This window comes from Protopterus annectens, chromosome 10.part0 (genome assembly GCF_019279795.1).
Source record: "Protopterus annectens isolate FY-2018-M chromosome 10.part0, PAN1.0, whole genome shotgun sequence".
Classification (NCBI taxonomy): domain Eukaryota; kingdom Metazoa; phylum Chordata; order Ceratodontiformes; family Protopteridae; genus Protopterus; species Protopterus annectens.
Window position 1 is genome coordinate 987,816,164 of NC_056744.1, and position 18,605 is coordinate 987,834,768.

Below are 18,605 nucleotides of genomic sequence, written 5' to 3' on the forward strand. Positions count from 1 at the left end.
CATGCCTTGGTCACCACACACCTGTTGCAGTACATATGGCCCCATGTCTCTCGCTCTATGCATGTATATATATATATATATATATATATATATATATATATATATATATATATACACACACACATATCTATACACATACATGTATACATCCATTGCTGTACATAGATATACATATAGGCCCATGTACAGTCCACCTTTCATGGTGGGGATATCAGTTATGCAACAGTTGTGGGATGTACAGTTATGTGATTATATTGCACAGTGTTGTGCAGAATGCATATGGGTGTCCTCGGCCCATGTAGCTGTAGCAGGCCTCACTGGCTGTAACACAGCAGATCTGACAAATCAGTCTCACAGCTTTTAACCAGCACATGGCATATATCAGCACTGCATGCTGTTTTCTATGCCACACACTATGACCTACATAGATATATGCACATAACAACCTTCAACAACAGATATCTGTCCACCTTTCACTAACAGTTGCAGTATGTCCCTTGCCCTATGCACATATGCAGATACAGATAGATACATACCGCTGCCACACATGGATGATTTTCAGTGTGTAGAGTACGCTTTAGGAACATCTACTACATGTCAATACATACATATGAGTTACACATACCTTACCTTTGTATTTCCCTGCTCTGTCTGTTACAGTTTCCTAGGTTTTTTTTTTTTTTTGGTTGGTTGTTTGTTTTGGGTTTTCTCCCTCTGTTTCTGTTTCTTTCTCAGTTTGTCTCTCTGTTGTCTTTGTCTCTGTCTGTGTCTCTCTCTCACTCTCTATCTCACAGCACCTGCAATGATATTATTGCATGAGTGGACAGCAGGTACAGCCTGCTTTTCTAGGTATCTGCACTTGTGCATGTGACAGCCTCTGCACCATTTGCTGCCCACCATTCAGTAATTGCATGCAGCCTGCCATGTGCTGATTGCATTACTCACTGTGATTGCAGCCCACTGCTATAAAATGCTAGGTTAGGTAGGTGTAGCCCTTTCAGCTTTCCAAGGTGGGGCCATGCTTGTTTGCTCTGGACACCGTTGTGTCAGTCAGAAGTTTGGTATATGTGTCTCTTATCTGAAGCTAGGGTTGTAGCCAGAGATATGCATGTTGTACTCAAACCTGAATGTTGCTGCTTCCAGTGCACACTTCTCAGTGTAGACATGTACTCACCCCTCCAAATGCTAACACAGGATACATGAGAGTATGTACTTTCTTTCTGAATTAGACATTTAACTGCCATACAAATGTGGTTAGTGCACTGTATTCCTGTGGCACATGCAGTGTTTGTGAACTGCTATACTGTAATTATTACGTTACTCACCTCTGAACAGTTTGTGGTTTGTCTGTGTTGCAATTAGCACAGGCTGCTCAACACAACTGGACATATTTCAGTACTGAGTATGCCTACCTACACCCTGGTTTTTGCCTGAATACACAGGTGTGTTGTACCTTTGGGTAGGGGTGCAGAACTGCGAAGAGCATTTTTTATTATCATGTGAGGTTTATCTTGCTGAACATACAGGATTGCTGTGTACCTGTTAATCTATCAAGGCAAGTAGTCTGTCTGCATAGCTCCCACCTGTGGACATATCCAGATGGTAGCTAAAGGTTAGCCTATTATACTTTGTCTGTGCACCACACCAGTCTTTTCAGCACTGGCACATTGGCATTGTCACAGTTGGTTGTTAGCAGTACATGGCTACGTCCTGGGATATTTCTTTGTTGTACTCCTACATAAGGGCATACTTGTGGAATTCCTTCCAAAGCTATTTGTAGAGTGTGTAACAGCAGTAATGCTGATATGCCTGTGTGTTTCTGCCTCTGCCAGGCCTCAGATACTCTCATGTATGTATTTGTACAGCCTCAGTGAAAGGTACACCTACGTTAGATACACCTGCAATATATTACAGACATATTGCAGTTGAGACTTTCTTGGGAATCAGAGTATATGTATACCTACACCTTTTCTGACATGCAAGCAGTGTCTACTCTCACCTATTGAGATTATTCATTATGTGTGATTCCACACTTGTCTGCCTAAAGTTAGTACTTTTCAGAGTGATTCAGTGGGGCACAGCTAACATTTGTTTACAAATTAGGGACATCCCTGTAAAGCAGTCACAGTTGGGGTGTCTGGCCTCTGCCCTAATCAACTTTGCCAGTATTTATCCTGGTCTGATACTGTGTGGTGTTTGTAAGGTGCTGCTGTAACATTATTCCCTGCTTGGATGGCTGGTTCTCTTTTCATAGTCATGTCATGCAATTCCACAACAACTGCTGGTAAAGACCCACAGAACAGGATTTGTGTTATACCATTCCTAATTTCCATTTACATTCCCTCATTGTAATGCATGATATATTTATGTCAGCACCAAGTTATTTGCATATCTGCTGTGGCTTAGTGGTAATTCATGCAGGTCTGGGGTTCGAGACTGGCAGAGGTCTTTTCTTTTGCTGCTGAGCAGAGCAGGGGCCCTTCCATAGAGTGATTAAGGCACTTTTAAGCAGTTGTAAGCAGGTTTGCACGGGTTTGCATGACGCTTAGCGATGCTTAGCTAAGCGCACGCATGCACACACTTGCTTAAACCCGCTTACTACTGCTTAAAAGTGCTTACTTCCACTAACCCCTGCGCTAATTTCTCTGAAAGAAAAGAAAATGGGGAGGTAGGAAAGTGGTAAAAAAGGGGGCACAAAGAGGAACAGACAGTAGGTAAACAAGCTCGGGATGTGCAGGATGGGTGTAGGGAAGGTCCCTAGCTTTCCATTTCTTTACCAGCAACAGTTGTGCGTATGCAATACATTTGGAGTGATATTTTAATCCTTCCACCTCTGGGAGAGGGGTGAGGACAACAAAGTATGTTGCATTGCCAATTATAATCATCAGTTTACATGTCCAGTGGACATGTGTGCGAAATGGGCAGTTATGTATGGGGCATAATTTTTTTTGTGGGTAAAGATTGCCCTTTTCTTTTTTCAGGTGAGAGTGGAAAGTGAGGTAGAGAAAGTAGGTATGTTCGGGGAGGTAGGTTGGGGAGGTAAACAGACAAAACAGACAAGACGCATACAGGGGCAGTGTATGACACATGGAGTGGGTGAACACAATTGACGGGGATGGATGTTTTGAAATCGCAAGCCCATGAGCCCACAGATGGTAACAGTGGAACTGAGATCCCCACCCATGGGCAGTCCCCACTGCACCTTCACAGCCCCGAGGGTGGCTGAGCTGGGGGCTGTGTAGGACGGGAAGGCTCACCCGTGAGACGCACCACTCTTGCCTCAAGCTGGCATAGGGATCAGCGACTGAATGCTGGATCTCCCTATGCACCCCAGCCCGGACCCTTCGAAGGGTGACAGGTGGCCCTTCTCTGCCCATGCTTGCATGGGGGGATGAGCCCCATCCCCTGCAGCACTTCCACCCGAAGATGGCATGTGACCAACGGAGGAGGGGAGCCCGGGCTGGGCACTGGACCTGCTGGTGCCAGGTGCACTCGCCAGCTGAGGAGGGACAGGTGGGTCTGCTGGGACTGGCCTTCCCATACTTTCTTTGATTAGGTGTGTTTAATTACAACATAAACAACAGCATTCCAGATTAGTTGTAACAGCATGCAGTAATATTCCCATTAACTCAACACACCAAGGTTCCAACAGTTGAACAGCAAGCATAACACATGCATATATTTAACGACAGTGGATATTCCAATAGCATGCAGGGATGTTTGGTAGCAACAGGCCACCATGACTGTGGGGTTTGAACAGGGCACATGCATCAACGTAAATGCAAATATTTATAGAACAATAGGACATATGTCCCAACAAATATTTAAGATTACACATACCCATTGAGGTGTGAAATTGCATGGTTTATGCACATACAGTAGGGAGTAGAAAAAACCTCGATTAACATCTTATAATTACTTTTACTCTACACTACATTCCTAGTGACTGCAGGTGTATATCCCCTAAGTGTATTATTACACTGGCCACCATGCATTAGGTTGTGTAATGGGTTTGGCTAGTACAATATATGCCTGACCTATATCTGACATATTAACTGTCCAAGATGCAGATGTTACTGCTATGTATTCCTTGATTGCATTTATATTTCTTTGTCTACATATCTGGATGTTTTCACATGACATTTTCACTTCTATTTGTACAGAATCCTGCAATTCTTGACACACACTCACATTTCTGGGGAACAAATTAACATGCTACTCATGTGCCAGATTTACTTATGCATGCCAGCCAGTAACTGACTGTTGAGGACTTTATATATACTTCACAGCTACTAGCACTTCCATCACCCACTTTATATGGGACTAAACAACTCTGGGTTACCAGCACTTTTTAAAACAGTACTATTTGTATAATGCAAGGATACAACAAAATTTCACACTAAGTGACACAGACACACTCTGGGTTTTAGACCTTTATTAATGACATTACACACTTTTCCACAGGCTCACACCTTTATTTGTTATAACGGTGCATATGGAAGACATATTTAAGACATATTATACTTTTATTAATAGGTTAGAACACTCTTTTTCAGGCTCACTCACTTATTTTATATGACAGTACCTGCAGACATATTATTCCGGACATATGTTATCTTTCTTAATGAATTACTACACTCTTTTTCTGGCTCTCTGACTTTTTATATCTGACAGTACATGCAGAGGAGTTATTCAGGCCATTTATGGCTGTATTATTGGACTACAACACTTTATTTCATGCTCTCTCCCCTATTTTATATAACAATATATGCAGAATAATCACTAACCTGCCTGGTGGCGCAGCCTTAGCAGCCTACCTGCATAGGCTTGCTGATTCGCAGCATGGTCACCTGCAGCTGTAAAGTCAATTAAGGGATATTGAGACATACCTATCCGTTATACAGAATCAATTCCTACATACTGCATTCCATGGCTACCTACTCAGTTGTGGGGCATCCTGCATCCCACGGGCCACCTGTATCCATTGGTTCAGGTGGTCCTGCTTCCATCTCTTCAGGTCTGCATGGTGGTGATGGACCTGCTCACCTGTCCGAGGAATGCCTGTGACACTGGTGAGGTCATGAGCTAACCAGTTCCAAGCATCTGCCTTCTACTCCGTCCCTTGGAACCGGCCCTGCAGGAGTCTTGACTCATGACGGTGGACAATGAGCCAAACCATGTATTTCGACTCCTCGATGCCCCAACATTGTGCTCAGAAGCGTGTATCTTCTCCTGCACCAGCAATTCTAACTGCAGATGTGAGCTACAATCAGTTATGGCAAGTATTCCCGCCTATGGTGCTTAAATATGCCGCATTTCCCACAATTTTTGTGATTGGCCGTTTTTGAAAATTCTCGGCTGACTGCAGACCTGCTTAGTAATGACTAATCTACCATTACTAAGTATATGTATGTTAACAGGGGCTGTTTCTCCTAAGTTGTCATGGCTTAGTGGTTCTGTGCTTTGATTAGGATGCACATAGTCCTGGGTTCGAACCTTGTCATTCATTTTATTTTCATACTGTCCAGACAGGCTAGGAGGTGTGGCTGCGTTTAAGCAACTTTGCTCTACATTGCTCCAAGTTGGCCTACGGTGTGCTGGTTGGCACGGCGCGCACATCCCCACAAACAGATTGCGCTGGTTAAAGCGCTATTTCACTATGGGCACCTCTATTGCATTGGGTACAGCGCTCTTAAACTTTGGGCAGCTCTATTGCACTGAGTAAAGCGCTATTAAACTATGGGCAACTCTATTGCGCTGGGTAAAGTGCTATTAAACTATGGGCAACTCTATTGCACTGGGTAAAGCACTGCTTAACTGCAAGCAATCAGGATCCTTTAAAAATTTTATATTTTGTTCACTGATACATTGGCCATTTCACTGTTTTTATCTGATATTTTAATCATATGTGTCAGGTATTATTCCATGTACTGATTTAAAACATAAATAAGAAGGGGAGTGGTGGGCCTCGAACTGTGAATGCCTCTTCTTTGTGCAAACGCTCTACCATTACGCGATTGCTATTTGGCGTTATTTACATAAACATTCTTTCTTATGCTCTTCCATGTTGGAATTGCTAACTGCAGCTAAGCAATGGGCACACCCGCGCACACACATACGCAAATACGGGCAGCTATTTTGGGAATTTAAAAAAAATAAAGTTAATTTTTTACTTTTCATAATTGTGATGGGGGTTTACAATGTCAGGGAGTGTGGTGTTGGGTGCTAGGACATTTGAGCGGACTCGCTCTTGTGTGCTTTCATTTTCCTTTTACAAACCTTGCAGGGGCGTGGCCGTTTAGACTACTCGGCAGTCGGACACGCCCCCTGCTTTTCTACCCGGTCCGTGTAAGACTTATGGTTGAGTCAGTGTGCCCTCATAAATATTCATGGCATGCTGACATCATACCGTTCAACTGCAGCCTCCGAGTAAGACTTATTAAGTCTCACACGGAGGATTCGTGAATCTGGGGGGATGTGTTAAACTTTGCAGTTAAAACATGTTAAATATTTGGGAGTGCGCATGCACATGCATCTTAACTGACTCTATGTTTTACAGTTTACATTTTGATAAAAAGTGTCAGCTAAAATTATTTAATTTAATGTGAAATTCATGATGTTGCAATCTGGCAGTGGAAACACTTGAAACCTTTGTTTTGGTGGAGAAGGTACATAGTGAGTAGGAGCATGTGCTGACTCTTGACCAAGTAACAATGTAGATTAAACTACAGTGACTGAGAAATTGTCACTAAAGGATGTTAGTACGGATCATGAAAGAATAATACATGGTTTGAGGTTTTCAGCTGGTTAATTGCATAGCAATGGTAAGCAGATGGCATTGTACAAGGTGAACAATGATCCTACGGTGTAGAAAAAAGAGAGTCTTCTGGGGAAGTATGAGAAAAAACTTGAGATATATTCAGAAATGTAATATATAGAGAGAACCAGCCATTGAGTTTAGCGTATAAAGTGAAGAAGGAAGATTAAGAGTGAGAGGTGAGCTGGAAAGTGAAGAAGATTCAAATTGTTTGTGATTTTTCAAATCAAAGATAGCACTGTGGATTGGATTTGCAAAACAAACTTTGGATTTTGAAAAGGCATATAGGCTGCCATTGTCCTTGGTAGAGAAAAACTTTATTACACTAGATCAGTTTATTTCATGGCATGAGAAAACAAATGTTTTATAATGGTTGTAAATTTTTTTGGCTACCTTCAATACAGGCAACAAATTTTGGATACCATAAAGTAATGTAAGAGGCAAAGGCTTAGAAATAAGATAACTTTCTCAGCTATGTTGAAGATGCTCTTTTTTTCTGAGTAGCATGCAATGTTCATGAATGCAAAATAAAATCTAATAAGGCTACAATGGTCACCACAGTAGACTGAGAAAGATGGCTGGAAAGACTAAATCTAGTTTGCAGATGAGTATGACTCCTCCTTCTGAGGATGAATAGGAAGACCAACAAGGAACTGATGACCTTGTTAGACTGACAGCCCACCAACCATTTTCCATTGGCCAGAGCGAGGTTACATGTTTACATGATTGTTTTAAGTATGTGAAGATTTTATTAATGCTGTTGTGTAGGCTTGGCTATCACATTTGCAACATTAGCATCTGAGTAATGAGTGCAGCTACAGGTCTATGTGGGAAATAACTTTGCAAAATTTCAGAACAGAATTACACATATTGTCTGTAACTGACGTTTTGTCTTTGTTGCCATTGCTTGCAAGTGAATGGATAAAGACATTAGAAGTCAGCTATGCCTGCAAGTTTTGCTATGATTCTGATGGCTAATATCAGCATGTTTATACAACCGTTGCATCTTTAATTTGCTTTTGATACATTGAAACAATTATATTGTTTAGTCTGATAAGTTATTTGTAAAACTGAAGTTTGTACAAATTTGTTAGATGGAAGAAGCCCCTGAATGTGAAATACGGTAATAATACACAGAAACTGACAATAGATAAGGATTGCTTGGCCTACCTCATACTAAATTTTCCAATCCAGTATTTAAGCTGGAGTTCCCTATTAATCGATATTCTACTTATTAATATAAACCATAAAGATACTTCATGTGTATCTCATATGTTCTTGAGCAAGATTCCATAAACTCTGTCGAATTTGGGAGATTGCACCAAGTTCTGTGCAAGATTTGTGACAAATCAAGTCATATGCAAATGTGCCCCAGTCTATGGACAATACTTCAATGCAAGGCAGACATAGCCAGTGATGTCAGCACAACCACAATGAGTCATGGCAACTTTGTATTCAACGAAAACTCATCCCTAAAGTAATATATGTGTATTACCAATGGACATCTACAGAAGGTATACAAACCCAATGTAACTTTTAGCAATACGTGTAAATTACTAGCTGAAGACAAATGTGCATCAGCAGTAATTCCAAAAAGTGGCAAATATCTGCAAACAATTACATTTATTGTCATAATATGTAGATGGACATATATATGTGCGTGTGTGTGTGTGTGTGTGTGTGTGTGTGTGTGTGTGTGTGTGTGCGTGTGTATATATATATATATATATATATATATATATATATATATATATATATATATATATATACGTACATACATATATAGATACTCATCACAATTTGTGGAATCCAACATAACCCTCAAAATTTCTAATAAAAAAAATAATTAAATAAGGAAAAGAGTAATCATGGCCAAATCACCATGGCTAACAGTAGCCAACAATGGGTTTGGGGAAGACAAGTAAGACATGCACACAAAGAAAGTGGGTGATAGAAAAGCAGATGTGGGGTGAGGCTGAAGAAGATGGGCACACAAACCATATGAAGGAAGGAACAGAAGGAGAGGCAGAGAGGCATGGACAAGTTTTTTTTTTTTTTTTTTTTTTTCGGGGGGAATAGACCCTATTTATTTATTTATTTATTTTTTGAAAATAGAAGAAATGGAAAAGACATGGAAAGAGGAGGAAGACAAAAGAGCAGGTCCAAAAATATAACAAATATCACAAAACATGAAGGAGAAACTTTTGTAACACACATAAAGGATAGATAAGGTATGCAGACAGCACACATATATAGAGTATACAACACAGATGAAGGAAAAATGGCAAACAGGGTAGGGATGCACACCAGCCATGGCACACCTCAGTACATATGCACCAGTCCACAAAGTAATGCTGAGATGTTGCAAACTGTGTGACAAGAAGGATCCCTATTAATTATTCTAATCTTTTAAAGTTCGAATGTCATATGGTCGACACCATATGATCGAACTTTAAAAAGTTTGAAGGTGAAAAGCAACGGCTCTGTACAGCGCAGAATGGGAAAATTTCTCTTTTCTACACTGCAGTGTGATCTCGGAGTTGGTATATTTAAGTAGGGGGACAGGGGGGCTTGTCCCCCTTATCAGAGCATTGAGGTAATTTTTTTAAATTTTTTTATTATATTTTCAATGTTTCAAACTTTGCTCATATGTTGTCGAACATATGAGGTTCAAAGTTTTGAAACTTCAAATGCATTATATAGACCGTGACAGTCATACCCAAATGAGGATGGCTGACAGTAGGTGTGTGTTGGAGAATACTAAATGGATAGTGTTGCCACCATCATCAACTAGGCTGGCAAAAGTGCAACTGTAAGCCAAGCAATGACAAGGATGATGAGATCCAGACAAGGAAATGCAGAAACAGACAATTAGGGGGCAGACAACAACCTACAACCCTGCATGTGAAAGGGAAACAACTAAGCACAGTGCCAAAAGGCAGTACTACAGCAAAAAAGCAATGTGGCTGTGTAATAAACCAATAAGTATGCACACTACCAACACAGGAGAAATGGGATCCATATGTCAAGGAACACATTCAATACCAGAGGCAACACAGGTGGGTGTTCAGGTATACAACATAGATGTGTGACATGTAATGACATTACATAAGCCAAATAGGAAGAAGGCTCATCACACATACCCTCACCAGTGATATGAAATATAAAGTAATGAATAATTAAAGCTAAGGAATACAAGTCTGTGTACTGGCAGGAAGCATACCAATGTCTGGGAAAAGCACAGCCCACAAGTACAATATAAACGCTGATAAAATTATTGCAATTGCAACAATCATCGTTGGTCAGATCTGACCACAAGTTAATCACCCTAGACATCCACATCACACCCCCCATTAGGGAAACCATTGTAAAAAATATCTCCAAAGCCAACTTCACGCTTATTAAGACAGAAGTGGCAAACTTCATGATACCCATGCTGACGGACAATAGAGGTACGACTGCTGAATCCTAAACAAATTCACTTTATAAGCACTTACACGAGTGCATGGATCATGCAATCCCTAATAGAACCAATATGCTGTCCTCCTAAAAAGGAAGCCGATTTGGTGGTCCCCTGCCATAAATAAACTCTGCAACAGAAGAAAGAAACTGTTGCAAAAAAGAGTAAAATCCCATGATTGGAGGAACTCTGTGATCAGCCTCAGTAAGAAGCTGAGATCCCTCATAAAATCCTCCAAAGCTAGTTATGAAAACAAAATTGCCATTGATTCTAAAGACAACCACAAAGCATTCTATAGCTATGTCAAGAATCTCAATGGCAACACTCAGATCTGCTCTGAATTACAGCACAATGGCACTAAATATACAGAACCAACTGATATTGCCAACATCCTGGCAGATAGGTTCAATGCTAACTTTACCCCTCTCTCAACCCCTAAAGGGCCCATCCCTATACTGGAAGAATGTAAAGTTCCTGTAATCACAGCTGCACAGGTAAAAAACACACTCTCCAAAGCCAAGAACACACCATCCATGGGACCTGACAACATCCCAGGCTGCATTCTACATGAACTACAGAATGAATTGGCACCCCACCTAAGTACCATGTTCAATCATAGCCTCACCTCAGGCTTTGTGCTCACTGAATGGCACACAGCAATGGTTATCCCACTCCACAAAGGGGGAGCCACCACGGACCCTGGGTACTACCGCCCCATCAGCCTGACAAACCTGGTCTGCAAGGCTATGGAACGTATCATCATGGAACTAAAAAAACAATGACATTGGTAATCTCCAAACTCTGGACCCTACCCAGTTTGGGTTTGAAAAAGGCAGATTATGTCTCCTAAACCTGATAGACTTCTTTGAAGTGGTCACCAAAGCCATAGATGAGGGTAAGGTGGTTCACACAGCCTATCTAGATCTCGCCAAGTCTTTCAACACCATCCCCCACTCTGGAATTATAGATAAACTCACTAAACTAGGTATAAATCCCTATGTCACAAGATGGGTTGCCAACTGGCTCACTGACAAAATCCACACTGTGAAAGTAGCAGACTCTAAATACAACTTCAGACCAGTGACAAGTGGAGCACCACAGGGTTCAGTCCTGGGTCCCTTCCTGCTTGGTATCTACTTCTCTGGAGTACAGGCTAACACAGAAGGTCTTTGGCTAACAAAGTTGGCAGATAACTGCAAACTAGGAACCATAATCAAAACTCCTAACAATGTCGACATCCTACAAAAGGGCCTCACTGAGACAGATGCCTGGTGCCAAAGCCATGGCCTCAAGCTCAATGCCAAAAGGTGCATTGTCATCCCTTTTGGTAAAAACTCTGTACCCATGAACTACCACATAGGTGATAGTCTACTTAACACCGAAAGTGTGATAAGAGACCTTGGAGCACAGGTGGACAGTAGTCTCTCCTTTGATAATCACATCACCACAGTAGTCAAGAAATCCTTCTACGTGGCACACCTCATCACAAAAGGTTTCTCATTCAGGGAAAAAAGGTCATTGTTTGCTTCTACTCATCACTCATTAGACCCATTATGGAGTATAACACCCCTTTTGGTATGTACCTCACAAGACATCTACAACAACTGGAAAGGCAGCAGAAATACCTCACAAAGAGGATTACCAGCCTCAAACAGATGCTCTATGCAGTCCATTTCAAAAAAACTCCAGCTTTACTCTGTCACATATCACCTACTCAGAGGCGACCTCTGCCTAACATTCAAAGCTATGTCAAGCCCAGAGCTGTTGGCCATGCTCCACTGAAAGAAATCCTAATCCCTCCGAGCTACACTCTCTAGGGACCTAAACCTTGTCACCACAATAAACAGAACATGCTGGAGGGATAGATTCCTGTCCCAGAGACTTCCCATACTCTGGAACAAACTACCTACCTATATCAAACAAAGTTCCTCATTAGCACTCTTCAAGAAAAATCTTGATGATTGGATGGGAGATAGGAAATTCAACCCGGGGATCACTTCTGTGGCTATGTTTGACAGGGGCCGAGGAAAATAATTTTCTTGGGTGGCAAAAGTCAGGGTACTGTTTGGCTAGGTTTATATAGGCCCTAGGGCCAATAACCTAGTACCTACCTATGAACCTATGAACCTATATACCTTGCATGTGCATGATACTTAACATGGTAAAACAAGCTCACATTGTACCAGTACATATACATTACAATTATGATACGTTACAGAAAGGTGACCATGCACATACACACCATGAATATGTGAAACATATAGGCCAAAGCTATAAATGGAAGGGAGATGGACAACATAGGCCCATATCAGTGAGGAAATGCTAGCTAGAGAAAGCAGGCACAGAATAAAGCAGGAAAAGACATTGTATATGCAAATGTTGCCATGCAAATCTAATGCAACAGGTGGCACACTCACCATCAGTGATATAAATATCACAGTACACATGTTAAGACCAATCAAAGGACAGCCTTATGTACACAAGTAATGCACAATAAAATAGAATAAATGCACATAACTAGGAACATATTACAAGGGTGTTGTGTGTTGACTATATTAGGACCATACACATATATATCCATGTAAATAAGTGCATATGTACTACAAATGCATACACATGGATATGAATGCTAACCTGAGTGTATATATCTTAACTCATTAACACCTATGTAGTATGGAATGTCATACCTCTAATAGCCTATGCACATCTTGCATTACAGAGCATTTTCTGAAAAATAAACTTAAAAAGCATAAGATAAACAAAGGTAAATATTTTGTGAGCAAAAAAAAAACTATTAAAATTGTACAAATAGCAATGTTATCAGTAAGGAGTATATTCTTTACAGTGATAATAGTCTTTTTCATAAATACTGTAATATACATGACTATATAAAGTAGGCGACTCTATAGTCAGGCTAACTGATGTCCCACTCACCAGGCTAAACAAGAAAAAGTTTACTGTCAGCTGCCTGTCAGGTGGCAGGATCCGTCACATAACCCGCGCACTCAGGTCACTTCACAACAAGTACAAATATGACTCTGTCATTGTCCATGTTGGTGTAAATGACCTGAGACGTACCTCCCTGGACTACATGAAAAGGGACATGGAAGAGCTCTCCGGTCTTGATGCCCAGGCAGGTATGACCCTAGCCCTGAGTAGCATTCTGCCATCACCCAGAATGATACTGCAGTACAAGGACAAAATGATTGACTTCAACAATTGGCTAAGCTTCTGGTGTCATTCTAAGGGGATCCAGTATCTGTCTGCTTGGGATGACATGGTCGACACACCACGATGCTTTGCCACAGATGGCCTGCACCTGTCGCCCCTGGGATTCCGGATACTGGCTAATGAATAAATAACTCCCAAACACTAAAGGTGGTCTGTCACAAAAACAGTCAGTATTAGCAGAAAAAAGACAAAATCCATCCAAGGATGGCCAATCAATGAAATTACAGCCCATTAATGTAGTCCTTTAATACAATAGTCTGACTTGAAATAAAATGAAGAAGCTCAACTGTCTTGAAGATATCATAACGCTGATTGTTGTCTTCCTCAGATCGTATATACAATCTGAGGAAGACAACAGTCGAAAGCGCTTATCGGATATCTTCAAGGGACAGTTTTGAGCTTCTTTATTTTTCATTTTATTTTCAAGTCGAAGTTTTATTCATATTAAAGGACTACATTTTAATTGGAACACTTGTGGATTTCATTCTTTGGCCATCCTTGGGTGGATTTTCTGTCTTTTTTTCTGCTAATATGGATACTGGCTAAGGTTCTTGCTGCCCCTATAGTGCCTTTTTTAGGCAAGGTTCAAATAACAAATTCACCACCATAACAGGAACAGGCAAGCAAAAACTGAGGGTAATGCTACTCAATGCTAGAAGTCTAAATCTCAAAATGCACTCACTCGAGGCACTCCTTAAAGTGGAGAACATTGATATCTGTGCAGTGACTGAGACCTGGTTCAAGGCTCCAGAGACCACCACCGCACTACCAGGCTATAAGTCATACCACACTTTTTGGCCATGTAACCTGGAACGAAACACCAAAGGTGGAGGTGTGTCAATATTCATTAAGGATATCCACACATCCAGGCTAGTTGTTCAGCATAATGCATCGGAGGTTATCCAAGTGCAACTAACTCTAGGCAAAACTGCAATCCAAATTGTAGCTTGCTACAGATCCCCCACCATGCCCCAGGATTCCCACTCCTCTTTTCTTGATGTACTGGAAAATATTATGGTTCAACCAAACACCCTAATAATGGGCGACTTCAACTACCCCACCATTAACTGGGAAAACTACTCGTGTACCAACTCCTTAGCTCAAAGCTTTCTGGAATTCATAAACTCCTATGCCCTGGATCAACTTATCCACAACCCCACCAGGTGCAACAATATCCTAGACTTAGTCATTACCAACATGAGTGACTGGTGTTCCACACCTGAAGTCAACTCCTCGTTTTTCAAATCCGACCATAAGTTAATCACCCTTGATATCCACATCCCGCCCCCACCCCCCATTAAGGAAACCACAGTAAAAAATTTCTCCAAAGCCAACTTCATGCTTCTTAAGACAGAAGTGATGAACTTCATGACACCCATGCAGATGGACAATAAAGTTACAACTTCTGAATCCTATACAAATGCACTCTATAAGCACTTACACGAGTGCATGGATCATGATATCCCAAACAGAACCAAGATGCTACCCTCCAAAAGAAGGAAGCCAATCTGGTGGTCCCTTGCCATAAACAAACTGTACAACAGAAGGAAGAAACTGTTGCAAAAGAGAGTAAAATCCCATGAGTGGAGGAGCTCCCTGGTCAGCCTCAGTAAGAAGCTGAGATCCCTTATAAGATCCTCCAAAGCTAGCTACGAAAACAAAATCACCACTAATTCAAAGGACAACCACAAAGCATTCTATAGCTATGCCAAGAATCTCAATGGCAACACCAAGATCTGCTCTGAGTTACAGCACAAAGGCAAGAAAATTACAGAACCAACTAATATTGCCAATATCCTGGCAGATAGGTTCAGTGCTAACTTTACCCCCCCCCCCCTCACCCCCTAACGGGCCCATATCTATACAGGAAGAATGCAGAGTCCTTGTAATCACAGCTATGCAGGTAAAAGCTGCACTCTAAAGCCAAAAACACAGCATCCATGGGACTGGACAACATCCCAGGCTGCGTTTTACATGAACTTCAGAACGAACTGGCTCCCCACTTAAGCACCATGTTCAATAATAGCCTTGCATCAGGCTTTGTGCCCACTGAATGGTGCACAGCAACAGTTATCCCACTCCACAAAGGGGGAGCCACCACTGATCCCAGGAACTATTGACCTATTAGCCTGATGAGCCTGGTCTGCAAGGCCATGGAACTTATCATCATGGAACTCATAAACAAAGACATTGGTAACCTCCAAACTCTGGATCCCACCCAGTTCAGGTTTGTGAAAGGCAGATCATGCCTCCTGTACCTGATCAACTTCTTTGAGGCAGTCACCAAAGCCATAGATGAGGGTAAGGTGGTTCACACAGCCTATCTTGACCTCGCCAAGGCTTGCGACACCATCCCCCATTCTGGAATTATAGCTAAACTCACTAAACTAGGTATAAATCCCTACGTCACAAGATGGGCTGCCAACTGGTTCACTGACAACATTGTAAAAGTTGCAGACTCCAAATCTCACCTCAAAGCAGTGACAAGTGGAGTACCACAAGGTTCCCATCCCGGGACCTCTCCTATTTGGTATCTACTTCTCTGAAGTACAGGCTAATACAGAAGATCTCTGGCTAACGAAGTTTGCAGATGACTGCAAACTAGGAGCCATAGTCAAGTCCCCAAATGATGTGCACATCCTAAAGAAGTGCCTCTCTGAGACAGATGCCTGGTGTCAGAGCCATGGCCTCAAGCTCAATGCCAAAAAGTGCAGTGTCATCCACTTTGCTAAAAACTCTATACCCATGAACTACCACATAGGCAGCAATCTACTTAACACTGAATGTGTGACAAGAGACCTTGGGACCCAGGTGGACAGTAGTCTCTCCTTTGATAGTCACATCACCACAGTAGTCAGGAAGTCCTTCTATGTGGCACACCTCATCAAAAAAGGGTTCTCATACAGGAAAAAAGAGGTCATTGTTCCCCATTACTTGACACTCATTTGACCCATTATAGAGTACAACGCCCCTTTTGGAATGTACCTCACAAGACATCTGCAGCAGCTGGAAAGGCCACAGAAGTACCTCACAAAGAGGATTACTGGCCTCAAACAAATGCCCTACACTGTCCACCTCAAAAAACTCCAGCTTTACTCCGTAGCATATTGCCTACTCCAAGGTGATCTCTGCCTAACATATAAAGCTATGTCAAACCCAGAGTTGTTGGACATGCTGCACCTAAAGAAATCCCAATCCCTCTGGGCTACACGGTCTAGGGACCTAATCCTTGTCACCACAATAAACAGGACATGCTGGAGGGATAGATTCCTGTCCCAGAGACTTCCCATACTCTGGAACAAGCTACCCATCTATGTCAAGCAAAGTTCTTCATTAGCACTCTTCAAGAAAAATCTTGATGAGTGTATGGGAAATAGGAAATACACCCCGGGGATCACTTCTGTGTCTCTGCTTGACAGTGGCACAGGGAAATAACTTTCTTGGGTGGCGTAAGCCAGGGAACCTTGTTGGCTAGGCTTACGTAGGCTCTTGGGCCAATAGCCTAGTACCTACCTATGAACCTATGAACCTATATTGTCGTAGGATCATAGGAGGTAACTAGGCTATTGACCTGGAAGTCATTTTAAGCCTAGCCATTTCATCCCAATGTAATATCATAGAAATGCTAGTCAATACCCAAGACTGCATTTAGTGATGACTGCCCATGTCCAGGAGAGTTGTGGGTGCTATCATCGGTAAGAATTTATGGTGCCCCATCTACTCGTCCCGGTTCCTCTTGAACAGTGTCATAGGGGTGCTCTGTTTCACATGAATTGCTAGCCTGTTCCAAAGACGTGGCAGTCGCTGGGAGATAAATCTGTCCCTCTAGCATGTCCTATGTAAGTCACAGGCCATATTTAAGTCACTGGAATGGGCAGCCCTAGTCCCATTTGATTTACGTATACTGTATGGAGGGAGTTCATTATGCTTGAGTTGTCTGCAGACTTGGTCAAGCACAATCCCTTAGTTTTGAGCTAAGCTTCTGAGAAATATATACCAAATGGTAGGAGTCCCTGCAATGACCCCTGTGGCACCCCAGTGGTAACAGGACTGCTGGTTGATGTGGAGTCACCCACTTTGACAGTGTGTGTTTGGTTTGTGAGCCAGTTGGCAAGCCATCTTCCACTGAAGGGGTTTAAATTCAGTTTGCTACGTTTATCGGTAATGCCAGAATGTGGGATTTTGTCAAAAGCCTTTGCCAAGTCGAGGTATGCTATGTGCACAGATTTGCCATCGTAAATGGCTTTTGGTAACATTTTAGAAGAGACAAGTAGCAGGACCAACACAACAATAAACCTTTACTGTGAACAAGTAAAACCCAAATACAGAAGAAAAATCCCAGTAGATGGAAATGCTTGGCTCAAAAGGATTGTAATAAAACAATGTTTTAATTCTTCACGAAGCTTTCAGACTAATGCCTTGGTTACACACTGAAGAATTAATTATTAATTAATAACTCCTTGCCCTTTCTAATACTGCCTATTATTAGCTGATAAGTTACTTAGTTAAAGAAGCCAGACCGAAAAAACTTCTGGATGCCATAAGATGGTATGGGTGTGAACTGGAAGTGTACAAAAAAGCATTTAGGTTTGGGTGAGTAAATATAACTATGTGCAAAAAGACTGATTAGGGCCATAAATACATAAAGACAAAAAGGAGTCTTGAATGATACTATACAAAGCATCACCTCTGTATATTCAATAAGAGCCTACAAATGTCAAAGCAGTATGTGAAGGATACATGTACAGATATACGTCACATTACTCTAAAACAACAGCAGTATTAAACTGTGTAGCAAATGGCACAATAATTGCCAGTACATGGCACACACAAGGTCATTGTTACAGTGCGACAGCATGACCCAGCAGTGTTACATAATGTACATAATCATGGACACATCATGTTGCTGAACAAGTATATGACAGCAAAAATCAACACATCAGTGGGTTTAATATATACAGATGGATAACGTGTGTATGAATATACTTGACTGACCTGTGTTATGTGAGAAGAATGGAAATAAAGCAGCATGCAAGTTGCTGTCTTGCTGTCATCCCTTCTAAGTATATACATGAACGGCACAAGCAAAACAATTGT